Source organism: Dasypus novemcinctus, chromosome 1 (assembly GCF_030445035.2).
Source record: "Dasypus novemcinctus isolate mDasNov1 chromosome 1, mDasNov1.1.hap2, whole genome shotgun sequence".
Taxonomy (NCBI): Eukaryota; Metazoa; Chordata; class Mammalia; order Cingulata; family Dasypodidae; genus Dasypus; species Dasypus novemcinctus.
In genome coordinates this window covers 162,424,631-162,442,675 of record NC_080673.1, presented here as the reverse complement: position 1 = coordinate 162,442,675, position 18,045 = coordinate 162,424,631, and positions in this window count along the sequence as shown.

Below are 18,045 nucleotides of genomic sequence, written 5' to 3'. Positions count from 1 at the left end.
CCTTTTCCTTCTCTGTAAAAAGTTTTGCTAAACTCTGGAATATGGGCCCATTCTAGGTGGCCTGTTTTCTTTAAATAGATTTTTAGGAAAACAGTCTAGTCCATTCATTTATGTATTGTCCAAAGCTGCTTTCATGCTAAAATGGCAGAGTTGGTGGTTGTGGAAGAGACCATATAACACCCTGGTCTCTTACAGAAAAAGTTTGCTGATGCATGTTACTAAAAAGTCATCTACTAATGCATACATATTAATGAAGCATGACCTCATAAATACAAAAAGAGAGGAAAGAGCTAGAAACTTTTATAACAAGTTGACAGTAAATTTTTTGGTTTAATCTAGTAATTAAAAAACAATAATTTAAAATTTATTTTAATATTCTTTATATTTTATTTTATTTTTCTATTAATCCACCATTTTAGTATTTTAGTATTGGTTCCCGATAGATTGGGGTGAGCATGAGTGTGTGCATGTGCTTGCATGCATGTAAAGAAGAGGGATACTTCTTCATATGAGATAGTTTGATAAGCAAACCTGATTCTTGCTGCATCTCAGCCTTGCTCAACCATAGCTTGTACCATCTTGCTTTAGCTTATGCATTTCAGACTTTCTGTATTTTATGTTTATTTTATTGGCCATTCTCTTCTTTATCTCAGGGCTTTGAAAATGGAATTCTTTCACTCGGAGTTCCCTAGTCTCCCTATCCTCAAACTCTTCACCTGTCAAGTACTTCTTACTATTAACTCAAATTTACATTCTTCACCAAATCTTTTCTTCTCCACTTCTATCATCTTATGCAATTAGAGAATATCCCTAATGTTTCTATCTTAGAAAATTTTCATGGAAGTATTAATTGGTAAGGGAGGATGTATTAGTCAGCCAAAGGGGTGCTGATGCAAAGTACCAAAAATCTGTTGGCTTTTATAAAGAGTTTTTATTTGGGTAAAAGCTTACAGTTTCAAGGCCCTAAAGAGTTCAACTCAAGGTATCATTAAGAGGTACTTTCTTACCCAAGTCAGTTGCCACATATGGAAGCAAGATGGTAGGCTGTTTCTGCCTGATTTCTCTTTCCTTCTTCTTAAGGCTTCAGGGTCCACCTGTTCCTGATCTCAGCTGTCAGCTGGCATAAGGCTCATCTCTCTTTCTGGGGCCACAGGATCTAAGTTTCTCCTCTTCCATGTCATGACAAAGTTCTTTCCTCTGACATCTACGTAGATCTTTCTCTTTTCTTGTGTATCTTCTCCTGTATCTTCTTGAGTGAGTGCCTGTTTATATCAGCCCATCAAGGGGGTGGGGACTTAACCAGAGTTACACCCTACTGAAATAGTTGAATCAAAGCTCTAATCTTAAGATAATTTAATCAGTAACATCTCAGCTGAATCTAATAAAATCAAAAGGGATCACACCCAGAAGAGCAGACAATTTTACAAACATAATGTTTTGTTTTGATATTCATAAATAATGTCAAACTGCCATAGAGGACTAAGAGGTAAAAGAATGTATGCAACCTACTCTCAACTATTTAGAAAGTAATAGATAAATGGATGGATATATAAATAGATAAAATGATATAAGAAATGTGGCAAAATGTTAAAATTGGTAAATCTGGACATCTGGGGGCATACTGGAGTTCTCTGTATTATTTTTTGCTTATGCTTGTGACATTTCCTGTATATTGAAATTATTTCAAAATAGAAAGTTACAAAATTTTTTAAAAAGCTCTTACTAGTGCCTTAAGCATATTTTTAGTGACATGCAACACACTGCAGTTATCAATACTATGATTAATGATTCCACAATGAATAATGCGTTGTAAATTCATGAGGACAGAAATGTACCAAGGTCTTCTTACTCACCACTGCAAATTCTGTGCCTGGAAGATTTTATAGGTGCTCAATGAATACTATTGAATGAGTGAGTACTTGAATAAGTAGAAGACAATTAGTAGAGGTATAATGTCTAACCAACTGGAATGGAGGGAAGAACACAGTCTCTGAAGTTACCAGGTAAACAGACTTTGGGAGAAGAAGGAATCAGAACAAAGCCAAGAATGGATGGTGTATTAATCAGCCAAAGGGGAGCTGATGCAAAATACCAGAAATTGGTTGGGTTTTAAAAAGGGTATTTATTTTGGGTAGGAGCTTACAGGCCATAAAGTATAAGTTACTTCCCTCACCAAAGTCTATTTTCATGTGTTGGAGCAAGATGGCTGCTGACATCCACGAGGGTTCAGGCTTCCTGGGGTCCTCTCTTCCAGGGTCTTGCTTCTCTCACCTGTGTGTGCTTACTAACTGGGGCTCCAGCTTAAGGCTTCAGCATCAAACTCCAACATCAAAACTCCAACTTCAAAATCCCTCCAACTTTGTCCTTTGCCATGCCTTTTATCAGTGAGCCGCCACCCACGGAAGGGTGGGGACTCAATGACCTAATGACATGGCCCAATCAAAGCCCTAATCATAACTCAATCATGCCCAGGTACAGACCAGATTATAAACATCATCCAATATCTATTTCTGGAATTCATAACCATATCAAACTGCTACACTCCACCCTCTGAATTCCAAAAAGACATTACAATATTGGAAAAAAACCTTAAATCAGTAACAATGCAAATACTAAATCAATCACAATCAACTTAAAAAAATACAGTTTGTCTTGGGGCAAAGTCCTGTCTGCTATAGACCTCTGAAACTTGCAGGACAATTTATCTGTTTCCTATACCCAAAGGGTGGGCAAAGGATAAACATTTTCATTACAATAAGGAGAAATTGGGAGGGAAACATGAGTCATGGATCCTCTACAGTTCAGTAAACCTGCAGGGCAGCCTCCATATTTGATTTTAGTGTGAGAGTCATTCTTTTTTTTTTTTTTTTAAAGATTAATTATTTATTTATTTAATTCCCCTCCCCTCCCCCGGTTGTCTGTTTTTCTGTGTCTTTTTGCTGTGTCTTGTTTCTTTGTCCGCTTCTGTTGTCGTCAGCGGCACGGGAAGTGTGGGCGGCGCCATTCCTCGGCAGGCTGCTCCCTCCTTTGCGCTGGGTGGCTCTCCTTATGGGTGCACTCCTTGCGCGTGGGGCTCCCCTACGTGGGGCTCCCCTATGCGGGGGACACCCCTGTGTAGCAGGGCACTCCCTGCGTGCATCAGCACTGCTCATGGGCCAGCTCCACACGGGTCAAGGAGGCCCTGGGCTTGAACCGCGGACCTCCCATGTGGTAGACAGACGCCCTAACCACTGGGCCAAAGTCCATTTCCCGAGAGTCATTCTTAAGATGATGGTTTCTTCTCCTGGTGCCTTATGGGAACCCACTCCTTCCACAGGCTTGCCCAATAGCCATTTTCTTGGTTCCACCCTCATCAAGTATCTGGGTGTCGACCAAGCTCTAGACCTCTCCCTCCAAGAGTGTCGGGGTGATTGCCAAACCTTACCCAAACTTTGGGCTAGAGTCTTAACCTCCCTAGCACAGTGATGTGAAGACAACATTCCCCCTAACCTTTGGCATATAGGTTTAATCTTCTCAAAGCAATGAATTGACCACCTGACCTTCCCTAACCTTTGGGGGACAAGTCTACCTCTCTCAGACATGTGGGGTGCTGACCTTGACTGCCCTAATCCTTGGGGAATGTGCACCATCCTCTCTGTACCCTGAGGTGGCAAAACATTCCCAGAACATTGGGTGGGAACATCCACCCTCCTCAACTGCTGAAGCAAACTCATCCTCTCTTTACACATGGGTGGGGTTCCTCTCTTGGCTCAAGGTGATATCCTAATTACTTATCTCAGCTTCCATGATTTTCCTCTTGAAGATGTTTCCTCTTCAACCCCTTCTTTCCATGTCCCTTTTATTCCAGACTGACAGTGGTTTTGTTCATACAGCTCTCTCAAAAACTTGTTGGTTTGGCATGTAGGAAGCAAGGGTCCAATCCATCAGACAGTAAGACTTTCCACAAATCTTTCCAACATAACTGCATAACTGCATCTTCAATCCTGATTTACAAGTTCCAAGTTTAGTTGAGTCCTCCAGTAGGGCATGTTCATCTGGGAGATTGATTTCCAGAGGCTTGGAATTCACAGAATCAGTTTCTGTTTTCTTTGTGCCCAACAGTTCAGTCCTCAACATATCTCTCTCATCTAGCATTTTGCTATAAGCTGCAAGCAGAAGCCAAGCTGAATTCTCTGGGTTTACTTTGTAAATTTCTTCAGCTAAATGCCCAGGCTCGCCATTTTCAAATTCTGCCTTCCATAAAACACCAGGAGTTAATCTTGTTAAGTTCTCTGCAGCTTTAAAACACGGATTGCCTTTCCTCCAGTTTCCAATAATAGTTTTATCATTTACTTCTAAGGCATCATAAAAAGTCTCTTTAGCATCCATATTGCCATCAACAGTCTCTTCAAAGTGATTTTGGCCTTTTCCATCATTCATCTCACAAGTCCTCTAAAAAATACCACTTACCCATTTATGTACCATTCCAGCATTTCAGTAATTGCCAAATTCTGTATTATTCAGCCAAAGGGGTGCTGATGAAAAATATCAGAAATTGGTTGGTTTTTTAAAAGGTTATTTATTTGAGGTAGGAGCTTACAGATACCAGGCCATAAAGCATATATTACCTCCCTCACCAAAATCTATTTTCATGTGTTGGAGCAAGATGGCTGCTGACATCTGCAAGGATTCAGGCTTCCTGGGTTCCTCCCTTCCAGGGTCTTGCTTCTCTCACCTGTGTGTGCTTACTAACTGGGGCTCCAGCTTAAGGCTTCAGCATCAAACTCCAACATCAAAACTCCAACTTCAAAATCCCTCCAACTTTGTCCTTTGCCATGCCTTTTATCTGTGAGTCCCCACCCCTTGGTGGGTGGGGGCTCAACACCCTAATGATGTGGCCCAATCAAAGCCCTAATCATAATTCAATCATTCCTAGGTACAGACAAGATTACAAACATAATTCAATATCTATTTTTGGAATTCATAACTATATCAAACCTCTACAGATGGATTGGGTGGAATGGAACGGAACAGAACGGAATGGAATGGGACGGGATGGGACGGAATGGAATGGAATGGAAATAATTACAAAGGAATAAAGCAGAGGGGGCAATTACAATAATTTCAAGGCAGAAGTAACATTGTTGGCCCTCAAGGCACAAAAGTCAAATCCTCATAATAACTGTAAAAATTGTATAAGCATTTACTCTGTGGCAGCCTCTATTCTGAACAATTTTATATTAATTTATATTATTCTCAAACAACCTTATGATTAAGTACTGTTTACTGTGTCTGTTTTAGATATGAGAAAACTGAATCACAGAAAGGGTGAGTCAAAGCAATGAGAAAAATGACTTTCAGACTCTACTACCTGGTGAGTTATCTAGTGAATTCAAATAATGGCATTGTTTTAATTTGCTAAAGGCTACCAAAGCAATATAACAGAAATGAATAGATTTTTAAAATGCAGATTTATTAACTTTTAAGTTCATAGGTCTGAGATCATGAAAGTGTCCAAATCAAGGCATCATCAGGAAATGATTTCTCCCAAAGCTGCAGTTGTGAGCAATCAAGCACATGATGGTGTCTGCTCATCTCACCCCTTTCCTTCAGGCCTCATTGTTTTCAGCCTCTGACCGCTGGAGCCTTCTCTCAGAGCTTCTCAACATATTTCCCCGTGTGAATTTTCTCTGCTAATTCCACTTTATAAAGGAGTACAGTAACAGCATTAAGACCCACCCTGTGCTATACCCTACCGGAATAATCTAATCAAATTATCCTTAACTGACTCTAATCTAACCAAAGATTCACAATAGGTTCTAACCCACAGAAAGGGAACAATTGAACAACATAATTTTCTGGGATCCACAAGAGACTCAAACTACCCCATGTAGTAATCAACTATAATTTTAAAACTTTCTAAATATGTATGACTTCCATTTGAATCTCTTCTCTCTAAAAAAGTACTAAGCTTCAGTCCAAGTGCTTTAACTGTTTTATTAGATACTTCTTTTTTCACACATCTTCAATACATCCGGCTCACAGTGTCCTATTTTATTGCTTTCTTTGAAAGCTTCTTTAAGTTATCTGTGCTTGACTGTTGTATCCCTATGGCCAAAAGATGAGCTTGTTGCCTTTTGTATGATGCCTTCATGAGTTCCTAATTCTAAATAATTTGTATTACTTTTAGAAATGTTTTCATTGTTTTTTCTAAGTCTAAATTATTCATATATGTTTAAGGCAGCTTTCTCTATTCTCAAATCAATAACTCTCCTTCCTAATCTTATTAAGATATGCAGACTAAGGTATTAATAATTTGATAGAATTGATGTATTAAATGTGTGAAGTTCTAATTAGCAATTCTTTATAATATGGTACTATCAAAAGAAGAAATATTTAACTTTCTCTCAAAACTTTTCCTTTTATTGTAGTGATTATTTTTTATTAAATTGTATTTGTTAAATTGTACAAGCAGTCAATAATTTTTGTGTTAATAAAAATTACTTGGCAACGGACTTGGCCCAGTGGTTACGGCATCCATCTACCACATGGGAAGTTCGTGGTTCAAACTCCAGGCCTCCTTGACCCATGTGGAGCTGGCCCATGTGCAGTGTTGATGCACGCAAGGAGTCCGTGTCACGCAGGGGTGTCCCCTGCATAAGGGAGCCCCACGCGCAAGGAGTGTGCCCCATAAGGAGAGCTGCCCAGAGTGAAAGAACGTGCAGCCTGCCTAAGAATGGCGCCGCCCACACAGACAGCTGACACAAGATAACACAACAAAAAGAAACACAGATTCCAGGGCTGCTGACAATAACGGCAGCAAAGAAGAAAGACGCATCAAATAGACATATAGAATAGACAATCGGGGTGGGGGGTGGGGGGGAAGGAGGAGAGAAATAAATAAATAAATCTTTAAAAAAAAAAAAGGGAGGGGGAATATTAAATACAAATGAGTTTTTATGGCTAAGAGATTTCAAGGTGAGTTGACTGGTCAATCCAGAAGTTACGCTTATGCATATCTTAGGAGGATCTCACTGACTGCCACAGTAAATACTGCTTCAAGCAGGAGAGCTCCTAAGGGCTCTAAAGGTATCTGGATACCATAGGCAGGGCAGACAACCCCAGGAATTCAGCATCCTGTCAGTAGGACTTACCTTGGAATATGTGATAACCTATCCTCTCAATGTATAATTTTCCTCCACATTATTCTCATGCGCCTTTTATTGAACCTATAATTTACACTATACCCATTAAATATGTGTTCTGGAGACTTCAATCTTCCCACTGTTCATATGCCAAGTTGCAACCAATGACTATCCTCCAATTCACTGGACTACTCAGTACAACAAATGAAAGGATGATGAAGGGCAATGTCTATTTCAACAAAACAGAGAGTATCTACAACTGCAAGCAAGACACTTCTGTTCATCTGCCCCATGAAATCTAAGCCCACTCTCAATTGGAAGCAAAATGAGCATTACCATCTCAAAATCCTCTAGATTAAGGAAAAAAATTTAACACACTAAAGTGGTCTTATTAACATTCTACTAATGGAAGAACTAGTAACATTGACTTAGTAACTTCAGTGGTCACCAGAGGTTCTGAAGGGAGGGAGTGGAAATAATAGGTGTGTAGCAGTTTTGTTTATGAATTCCAAAAAATAGACATTGGACTTTATTAGTGAACTAGCCTGTTTCTCTGGGCATATTAGATTGTAATAGATTCAGAGATTTCACTTTTACTTTATTAAATCAATTTTAGGGTTTTGATATAGCCATGCCAGTAGGGCTTTGAGTCTCTGCTCCCTGGGTGAGTGGGAACTCACAGAGAAAATAACATGACAGAGAAGAGAGTTTGAGTTTTTATATTGGAGCCCTGAGAAGAGAGAGCCAAGCCATTCACTTTGATAGCTTGCAGCTTAAGAGTCCAGAGCCCTGAACACTGGAGAAAGCCTGGAAAGGAACAAGCCATGGGGAGAAAGACAAGCCTTATGTTAGACTATAACTGAGAATGGAAGGAGCTGGGACCATGGGGCCTTAGGAGGAATAGAAAGGCTGAACTCTTGCAGAGTCCAGCAGCCATCTTGCTCCAACACATGGCAACTGGCTTTGGTGAGGGAAGTAGCTTATGCTTTATGGTCTTGTGACTGTAAGCTTCTACCACAAATAAATACCTTTTTAAATGTCAACAGATTTCTGGTATTTTTGGACCAACACCCCTTTGGCTGAATAATACAGAATTTGGTACCAGAAAGTAGGGTTGTGCTCTTGCCGTTAACAAAATGCCAAATGGTTTTACAAATGGGTAAGGACTATTTTTTGAAGGAATTGTGAGATGTATGATAGAGTGCTTTGAAGAGACTGTGGGTAGGAACATGAATGCTAAAGAGACTTTTTCTGAGACCTTAGAAGTAAACGATGGGAAGCAGATGTGGCTCAAGTGACTGGGCTCCTGCCTACCAAAACAGAGGTCCCAGGTTTGGCTCCCAGTGCCTCCTAAAGAAGATGAGCAAGATAACAAGCTGACACAACAGACATTGTGAGCAGATGCAACAAGATGATGCAACAAGAGACATGAGGTAAACAATTAGAGACACAACAAAACAGGGAACAGAGGTGGCTCAAGTAATTGGAAACCTCCCTCCTGCTCTGGAGGTCCCAGGTTCTCTTCCTGGTGCCTCCTAAAAAGAAGATGAGCACACAACAAAACAGACACAGCAAATAAAAACAATGATGGGATGGGGAGAAATAAAACAAATATTTTTTAAAAAGAAGTAAATGATGAAATTACTATTGGAAACTGGAGGGAAGTCAATCCATGTTTTATTTTAAAGTTGCAGAAAACTTAGCAAGATTTACTCCTGATGTTATATGTAAGGCAGAATTTTAAAATAGTGAACCTGGGCATTTAGCTGAAGAACTTCCCAAGAAAATTTGGAGAATTCAGTGTGGTTTCTCCTTGTAGCTTGTAGAAAAATGCTAGATAAGAGAGATAAGCTGAGAACTGAATTGTTGAGCACAATGAAACCAGAAACTAATTTTGGAAATCCCAACTTCTGGAAATCAAACCTCCAGAGATTATGCCCCATTTGAGGGCTTAACTAAACTTGGAATTTGTAAACAGGATTGGAAATGTAGTTATCCAGGAAAGACTTGTGGAAAGCCTTATTGTATTATGGCTTGGACCCCTGCTTCTTGCATGCTAAACCAACAAGCTTTTTGAGAGAACTGTATGAAGAAAATCACTGTCAGTGAGGACTAAAGGGAACATGGAAGGGAGATTCTGGAGAGGGAAATAGCTTTAAGAGGAAAACAATGGACACTGATGTCTGAAATTAAGGCATTTCCTTAGGCCGAGAGGAACCCTGCCCATGTGTACAAAGAGGATGAGGTTGCCCAAGCAGTTGAAGAGGGTGGGTGTTCCAGCCCAATGTTCTGGGAGAGTTTTGCCACCCCAGGTTATAGAGAGGGTGGAGAACATTTCCCAAGGGTTGGGGAGAATAAAGCTGACACCCCATAAGTCTGAGAAGAGTGGGCTTTCCCCTTCATAGATTAGGGAAGGCTTAGTTTTCCAACTCACTGCTCTGAGAGAGTTGGGCCTCTAAGCCAAAGGTTAGGAAAAATGTGGTCTTCTCCTCCCCTCCTAAGGGGTTGAGACTCTACCCAATGATTGGGTAAAGTGTCACCATTACCCCATTGCTCTTAGAGAGTGAGGTCTGGAGCTTGGTCACCACCCAGATGCTTGATGAGGATGGAACCAAGAAAATGGCCATTAGGAAAGCCTGTGGAAAGGGTGGGTACCTGTGAGGCCCCAGGGAGAAGAAACTATCATCTTGAGAATGACTCTCAGTCTTTGAAATCTAATGACATATGCCCTGCATGTTTTCAGATCTGTTCTAGACCTGTGACTCATGTTTGCCTCCCAAGTTCTCCTATGGCAATGCAAATGTTTATCCTATGTTTTTCCCTTCATGTTTTGGAAGCAGATAAATGGTTTTGTAAGTGTCAGAGTTCTACAGCCAGAGGGGACTTTGCCCTAAGACAAACTGTGTTTCTTTAAACTATTTGTGATATGACTTTGTACTTAACATTGTTACTGATTTAAAGTTTTTTAAAAATATTGTAATATCTTTTTGGAACTCAGAGCATGGAGTACAGCAGTTTAATATTGTTTATGAATTCTAAAAATAGATATTGGATTGTGTTTGTAAACTGGTCTGTTTCTCTGCACATATTAGATTGTATTAGATTTAGAGGTTTCACTTCTACTTTACTAAATCAAGATTAGGGCTTTTATTTGACCACATCATAAATGCATGCAGGGTTGAGTCCCCATCCCCTTGGTAGGGATAAAACAGACTCCCACACAGAAGTAAATAAACAGGAGGAGATCACAGAGGATTAGAAATGGCTCCATAGATATAGGAGAGGCTCAGGGAAGATCCTGATAGCCTTCAGCTGCAGCTGAGCCTGGAGAAATGAGCCCCAGAAAAGGGGAGATGTACCCCTGCCTATACTTGAGATTAGATGAAGCTGGGACCATGGAGACTTAAGAGGAAGAGGAAGGTAGAAACCCTGCAGACATTACCCACCATCTTGCTCAATACATGGCAAATGACTTTGGGTGAGAAAGTACCTCTTGTGGAACCTTGAGTTGGACTTTTTAAGGCCTGGTAACTGTTAGCTTCTACCCCAAATAAATACCACTCATAAAGGCCAACAGAGTTCTGGTACTTTGCATTAGCACCCCTTTGGCCAGCTAATACAAGGAGTAATTAGGGTCATTTTTGGGACATTTTGGGACATTGTAACTAGGGGCATTGTTGGGACATTTGGGCATTTGGGACATGACCTTGCAATGACAGATTCAGGCCATTATACACTTTGCCAAAGCCTATAAAATTGTGTGGGAAAATATAAGAGTTAATGGGGAAAAGTGTGGGAGGTGGAAAGGGTGAGGTATATTGGAATCCCTTCTATTATTGATATAACATTCATGCAATCTAAAGCTTCTTTAAAAAAAAATGAAAACCTTAAATGACCATAAAATAAAGAAATTCAAAAGAGTAAAATATGAATGTTTGTAAGAAGGAAAATAAAATGAAATACAGATATTAAGCTTATGGCAAATATTTTACTTTTTCTTATATAAAATATTTTAAATATTGATCATAAAAACTTTAAATTTTTTGAGGTTAAATAACTTAGAACATTTATTTTATAAACCATTCACCCATCTAATGATTTATGACTTCAGTAAGTTTTTAAAAGGAAAAAAATGATTAGAATGTGATGAGTATAATGAAATCAATTATTTTAATATCTCAGCACCAAAGACGAAAATTATAATGCTTCATACTGTTAGCACTGTTAACTTTACAAAACACTTCACACACATAATCTCACAATAATCTTGTGAAGAATGTGGTGACATAGTGTTGGAATCTTCAAGATAAGTATAGAGTGGCCTAGAAAGAGAATGACCTTTATATAGGGCTCTAAGTTACAAGCCATCACAAGAACAAAAGCCTTTCTGACTGCTAGTTCAGTCTCTTTTGTGAAAGATTCTAATAACCAATTAGCAGGGAGTTATAATTCCTTCCTGTAATGTAAAAATCAACCAACCAATCTACCAACCTACCAACCTATCTCCGAAAAGAACAATGTCAGTAGTCCAATCCATCATATTCTTCTGCTCCAAGCAAATGATGATGATTACAATTGAGATTTTTAATCTTCCCTCTTCTCACAAGGTGATACAAAATAAAATTCTGGGAACATCTGTGGAAATCCTTTATTTTTAAACAGTTAGGTATTTGTTGGAACTAGTCTTACCGACTGGGTCAGTGGTTTGAAAACTTTTCTGCATGTTAGAATAATGTACAGAGCTTTGAAAATTTACAGTACTCTGGTGTCCCCTACCATACCAATTAGTATGGATGTCTGGAAGTGGAAGTTAGGTGTCAGTATTTTTTAAAGATGCACAATGAAGCCATATTTGAGAACAATTGGACTGGGTGTATACTGGTGATTGAGTTTCCTGCCAACTGGCAGTTGTGAATAGCATTCGTGGGTTTCCACGGAATTGGGATAGGTTTTGCAGGTGCTCTGGACAGTATGTTAAAATGTTAGTTTTGCCACACAAAAAATTAGAAGAAAGAGATTAGTCAGTCATATGTGTCTCTAGAGTTTCCTTGATATTAAGGATCACCAGGGGCTTTATTAAACTCCTGATCATCACCAATCCCTCTACTAGAGATTCTGATTGAGAGTTTTGGAGGGTAGCCAGGGATACAGGGATATGTACTTTTTATTTGTTTGCTTGTTTGTTTAATTTTATTGAAGTATACCATTCATACATGAGCATACATAAACAATAAGTGTATAGTAAAAATTGTGAACTTACAAAATAAATATACATAATATCATACAAGGGCCTTATACATCACCCTGCCACCAACACTTTACTTTTATGTTAAACATTTTTTATAAATAATGAAAGAATATCATCAAAATATTACTACCAACTATAGTTCATATCTTACATTAAGTAAATTTCCCTCCAATCCACCCTATTATTTTTTAAAATATATTTTTATTACATACATTGTAAACTTACAAGAAAATCATGCACACGTGTAGAGTTCCCATGCACACACCCTTTCATTAACACACTGCACTGGTGGAATATTTGTTACAGACAATGAGATAATATCATCAGAATATTACTACCAACAATCGTCCATAGCATACATTTGGCATTTGGCATATTTTTCATAACTGCCCTCCCATTATTAACACAATACAACTTTGACATTGAGGTAAGAACATTATAGTATTGCTGTTAACCACAGTCCATAGTTCACAACAATTGTATTTTTCCCATGCCTCTCCATATTCTCACCACCCTGCAATAGTGATGTACATTCACTCTAGCTCACAGAAGGACACTCTTGCATCTGTACCATCAATCACAATTTTCATCCACCCCTGGGTCCCTAGATTATTCTCTAGCTTTCTTTCAAGTGACGTTTATATCCTTAGACTACCCTTTTCAGCCACAATCCCATTTATAAACCAGCTGATACTTACTATAAGGTGTTACCATCAATTCTATTCATTTCCACATGTTCACAGTCAAGTTGATTAAAACTTCTACATGCATTAAGTATCAGTAGTCCTTGACCTCCTCCGATCTGTTAATAACCTAAACTCTAGGTTTTAATTCCATGTATTTATTTTTTTTAATTTAGTTTATATTCATGAGACCATGCAATATTTGTCCTTTTGCATATGGCTTACTTGACTTAGTTTAATGACTTCAAGATGCATCCATGTTGTCATATGCATACCAATTTCATTTCTTCTTGTGCAGCATAGTATTCCATTATATGAGTATAGAACATTTGGTTAATGGACACTTGAGTCGTTTCCATCTTTGGCCAATTGTGAATAACATCACTTTGAATATCAGTGTGTAGATGTCTGTTCATGTCACAGTTTTCAGTTCTTCTGGATATATTCCTAGTAGAGTAATTGCTGAGCCATATGGCAGATCTACACTTAGATTCCTTAAGAACCACCAAACTATCTCTGGAAGTTTGATATTGTTTAAGAATTCCAAAAATAGACATCCTACTACATTTGTAAACTGGTCTTTCCCTCTGGGTATATTAGATTATATTGGATACAGAGGTTTCACTTTAACTTGATTAAATAATGATTAAGGACTTGTTTGGGCCATGTCAGTAGGAAATTGCATTCCCACCCCCTTAGTGGGAGGGGAATCACAGAGAAAATGGCAAGGCACAGGAATTTGTTGGAGTTTTGACACTGGACTTATGAGCTGGAGCCTGAGAAGAAAGCACACAGAGAAGCAGAGCAGCTGAGCCCATAGAGAATCAAACCCTATGAAGAAAGGAACCCAGGAAACCTAAACCCTTGGCAGATGTTGGCAGTCATCTTGCTCCAACATGTGGCAGCAGACTTTGGTGAGTTATGTAACTCATGCTTTATGGCCTGGTAACTATAAGCTTCTATGCCAAATATACAAACTCTGTAAAAGCTAACAGATTTCTGGTATTTTGCATCAGCATCACTTTTGCAGATTAATACAGAATTTGGTACCAGGAGTGGGGTCCCAAAATGCTGGAATGGTTTTATAAATTGGTAAGGGGCATTTCTGGAGGAATTGGGAGATGTTTAGTAGGAAAAACCAATAGTGCTTTGAAGAGACTGTTTATAGTAATGTGGACTCTAAAGAGACTTTTTATGAGGCCTTAGAAGTAAATGATGAACCTATTATTTGAAACTGGAGGAAAGGCAATCCATGTTATAAAGCTGTAGAGAAATTAGCAAGATTGACTCCTCATGTTTTATGAGGCAGAATTTGAAAATGGTAAGCCTGGACATTTACCTGAAGAACTTTCCACAGTAAACTTGGAGACCATGGCTTGGCTTCTCCTTGCAACTTACAGCAAAAATGTAGATGAGAGAGAGAAGCTGAGGACTGAATTGTTGGACACAAAGAAAATAGAAATTGATTCTGTAAATTCCAAGCCTCTGGAAATCAAGCTCCCATATGACAGTGCCCTACTGGAGGACTTAACTAAACTTGGAACTTGTAAATCAGGAATTAAGATTCAGCTATTTAGAAAAGATTTGTGGAAAGTCTTGCTGTCTGATGGCTTCAACCCTTGCTTCTTGCGTGCTAAACCAACAAATTTTTTGAGAGAGCTGATTAAACAAAACCACTGTCAACTTGGACAAAAAGGGACATTGATGGGAGAGATGGAAGGAGAAATAGCTTTAAGAGGAAAATTGTGGAAACTGAGATCTGGAATTAAGACATCACCATGGTCGAAGGGAAGAACCTCACCCATGTGTACAGAAAGGATGAGTTTTCCTGGGCAGTTGAAGAGGGTGGATGTTCCCACCTGATGTTCAGGAAGAGATTTTCTGCCCCAGGGTACAGAAAGGGTGGACCACATACCTCAAGGATTAGGGTGGTTAAGGTCAGCATCCCATAGGTCTGAGAGGGGTACATCTCAGGAAGGCCAGGTGGTCAACTTGTTGTTCTGAGAGGGGTGAGCCTATATTCCAAAGGTTAGGGAGGAGGTTGTCTTCACTTCACTGTACTAGGGGAGTTAAGATTCTAATCCAAAGATTGGGTAAAGTGTGGCAATCACCCCAATACTCTTGGAGGGTGAGGTCTAGAGCTTGGTCAATACTCAGGTGCTTGATGAGGGTAGAACCAAGAAAATGGCCATTGTGCAAGCCTGTGGAAAGGGTGGGTCTCCATATGGCCCCAAGGAGAAGAAACCATCATCTTAAAAATGACTATCAGACTTTGTTATTGAATGAAGTATGCCCTGCAGGCTTATTGAAATGTAAAGGACCTATGACTCATATTTCCCTTCCAATTTCTCCTTATGATAATGGAAATGTTTATCCCTTGTTTGTCCACTTATATAATGGAAGCAGATAAATTGTTTTTGGAGGTCCACAGCAAACAAGATCTTGCCCCATGACAAACTGTATTTCTTTAAACTGATTATGATAGGATTTTGTATTTAGTATTGCTACTGAATAAGGTTTTTTGAATATTCTAAGGTCTTTTTGGAATCACAGGGTGAATTGTGGTAGTCTAATATTGTTTATGAATTCCAAAAATAGATATTAGATTATATTTGTAAACTGGTCTGTCCCTCTGGGCATGTTAGATTATATTGAATTCAGAGGTTTCACTTTTACTTAATTAAATGATGATTAGGGTTTTGATTTGGCCATGCCCTTGGTGGTCAGGAACTCACAGAGAAAATGACAAGGCACGTGAGTTAGTTGGAGTTTTGATGCTGGAGTTATGAGCTGGAGGCAAGGAAGTAAGCACACAGAGGTGTGAAGCAGCTGAGCCCAAAAAGAAACAAGCACTGGGAAGAAAGGAACCCAGGAAGCCTGAACTCTTGGCAGGTATTGGCAGCCATTTCCTCTAACATGTGGCAATAGACTTTGGTGAGGGAAGTAACTTATGTTTTATGGCTTGGTAACTGTAAGTTTCTATGCCAAGTAAACACCCTTTATAAAAGCCAACAGATTTCTGGTATTTTGCATCAGCACCCCTTTGGCTGACTATACACAGTCTTCCACAGATGTTGCACCATTTTACAATCCCACCAACAGTGAAGGAATATTCCTATTTCTCCACATCCTCTACAGTACTTGTTTTCTGTTTTTTTTAAAAAAATAATGGTCATTCTATGTGGTGTGAAATGATATCTCATTTTCTTTGTGATTTGCATTTCCTTAATAGCTAGTGATATGGAACATTTTTTCATGTGCTTTTTGGCAATTTGTATTTCCTTCTAGGATAAATGTCTTTTAAATCTTTCGCCAATTTTAAATTTTGTTGCTTGGTTTTTTATTGTTGAGTTTTACTATTGCTTTATATAGAATGAAAATCAAACCATTATCAGATACATGGTTTCCAAATATTTTCTCCCAATGAATGAGAATATTTTCACTTTCTTGGTGAAGTCAAACATAAAAGTGTTTAAGATTGAGGAGGTTCCATTTATCCGTGTTTTCCTTCATTGCTCATGCTTTTGGTGTAAAGTTTAAGAATGCACCACCTACTACCAGGTCTTGATGATGTTTTCCTATATTTTCTTCTAGGAGTTTTATTGTTCTTGCTTTCATATTTAGGTATTTGATCCCTTTTGAGTTAATTTCTGTATAAGGTGTGAGATAGGGGTCTCCTTTCTTTCTTTTGAATATGGATATCCAGTTCCCCCAGCATCACTTGTTGTATAAAGTATTCTGTCCTAGCTGGGTGGGTTTGACAGGCTTGTGAAAAATCACTTGATCATAGATGTGAGGGTCTGTTTCTGAACCATCAATTTGGTTCTGTTGGTCTAAATGTCTATCTTTATGCCAATACCATGCTGTTTTTACCACTCTAAGTAGGTAATATGATTTAAAGTCCTGAAGTGAAAGTCCTCCAATTTTGCTTTTTCTTTTTAAGATGTTTCTGGTTATTTGGGGTACCTTACTGTTCCAAATAAATTTGACCATTGTGTTTTCCAATTGTTTGAAAAATGTTGGTGGAATTTTTATTGGGATTGTATTGGATTTGTATATCAATTTGGATAGAATTGACATTTTAATGATATTTAGTTTTCCAATCCATGAGCATGGAATGTTCTTTTAATTATTTAGGTCTTTTTAAAAAATTTCTTTTAACAATGCATTGTAGTTTTCTGAATATAAGTGTTTTACATCCTTTGTTAAATTTTTACTAAATATTGTAAATAGTATGAGAATTTATAAAATTCTCTCACATGACTGTGAGGATGCACAAGTCCAGCTTCTATAGCAGGCTGCAAACCATGGGCTCTGATGAAAGTCCAATGAAGGTCTTTGATAAATTTCCAGGAGACTTGGATATCAAAGACAAGCTGGGAAATTCTCTCTGAATGCTGAAATCACTTCTCCTTTTAAGGCATTCAACTGATTGGATAAGACATCACTCATTGCTGATGGCACTCTCCCTGGTTGGTCATAGTATAATCAGGTATCTATGCAGTAAACTTACTGATGACTAAAGCCCATAAATGTCCTTGTATTACAATTAGCTCAGTGTTTGTTCAGGTAACTGGACACAATTACCTGGTCAAGTTCACATATTAGCCTAACCATCACACTAAGGAAACACCAGTCCCCTTCTATTTTATAGGGGGAGGGGGGTAGGGGTGAATCCACAGGTGCCCAACAGTCCAGTCTGTGCAGGGTGAAAGTGCCTGTCATTGCCCAGAGAGGCTGAGGAAACATCAGCTCCCTCCTATCATATGGGGGTGGAAGAGTGGAGATGGAATTGAAGGCACTCAACAAACCAGTTCATGTGGGCTGAAAGCAATTGCAGTTGCCCAGAGAGCCAACTGTTGGGAGTGCAGGAATGGAGCCCCAGACATCCAACTATTCAGTCTGTGCTGACCAAAAGCACCTACAGTTAACTAGAGAGACTTGTACAGACCCAAGCTTCCCCCTGCTGGAGGTGGGGCTGGAAATGAGG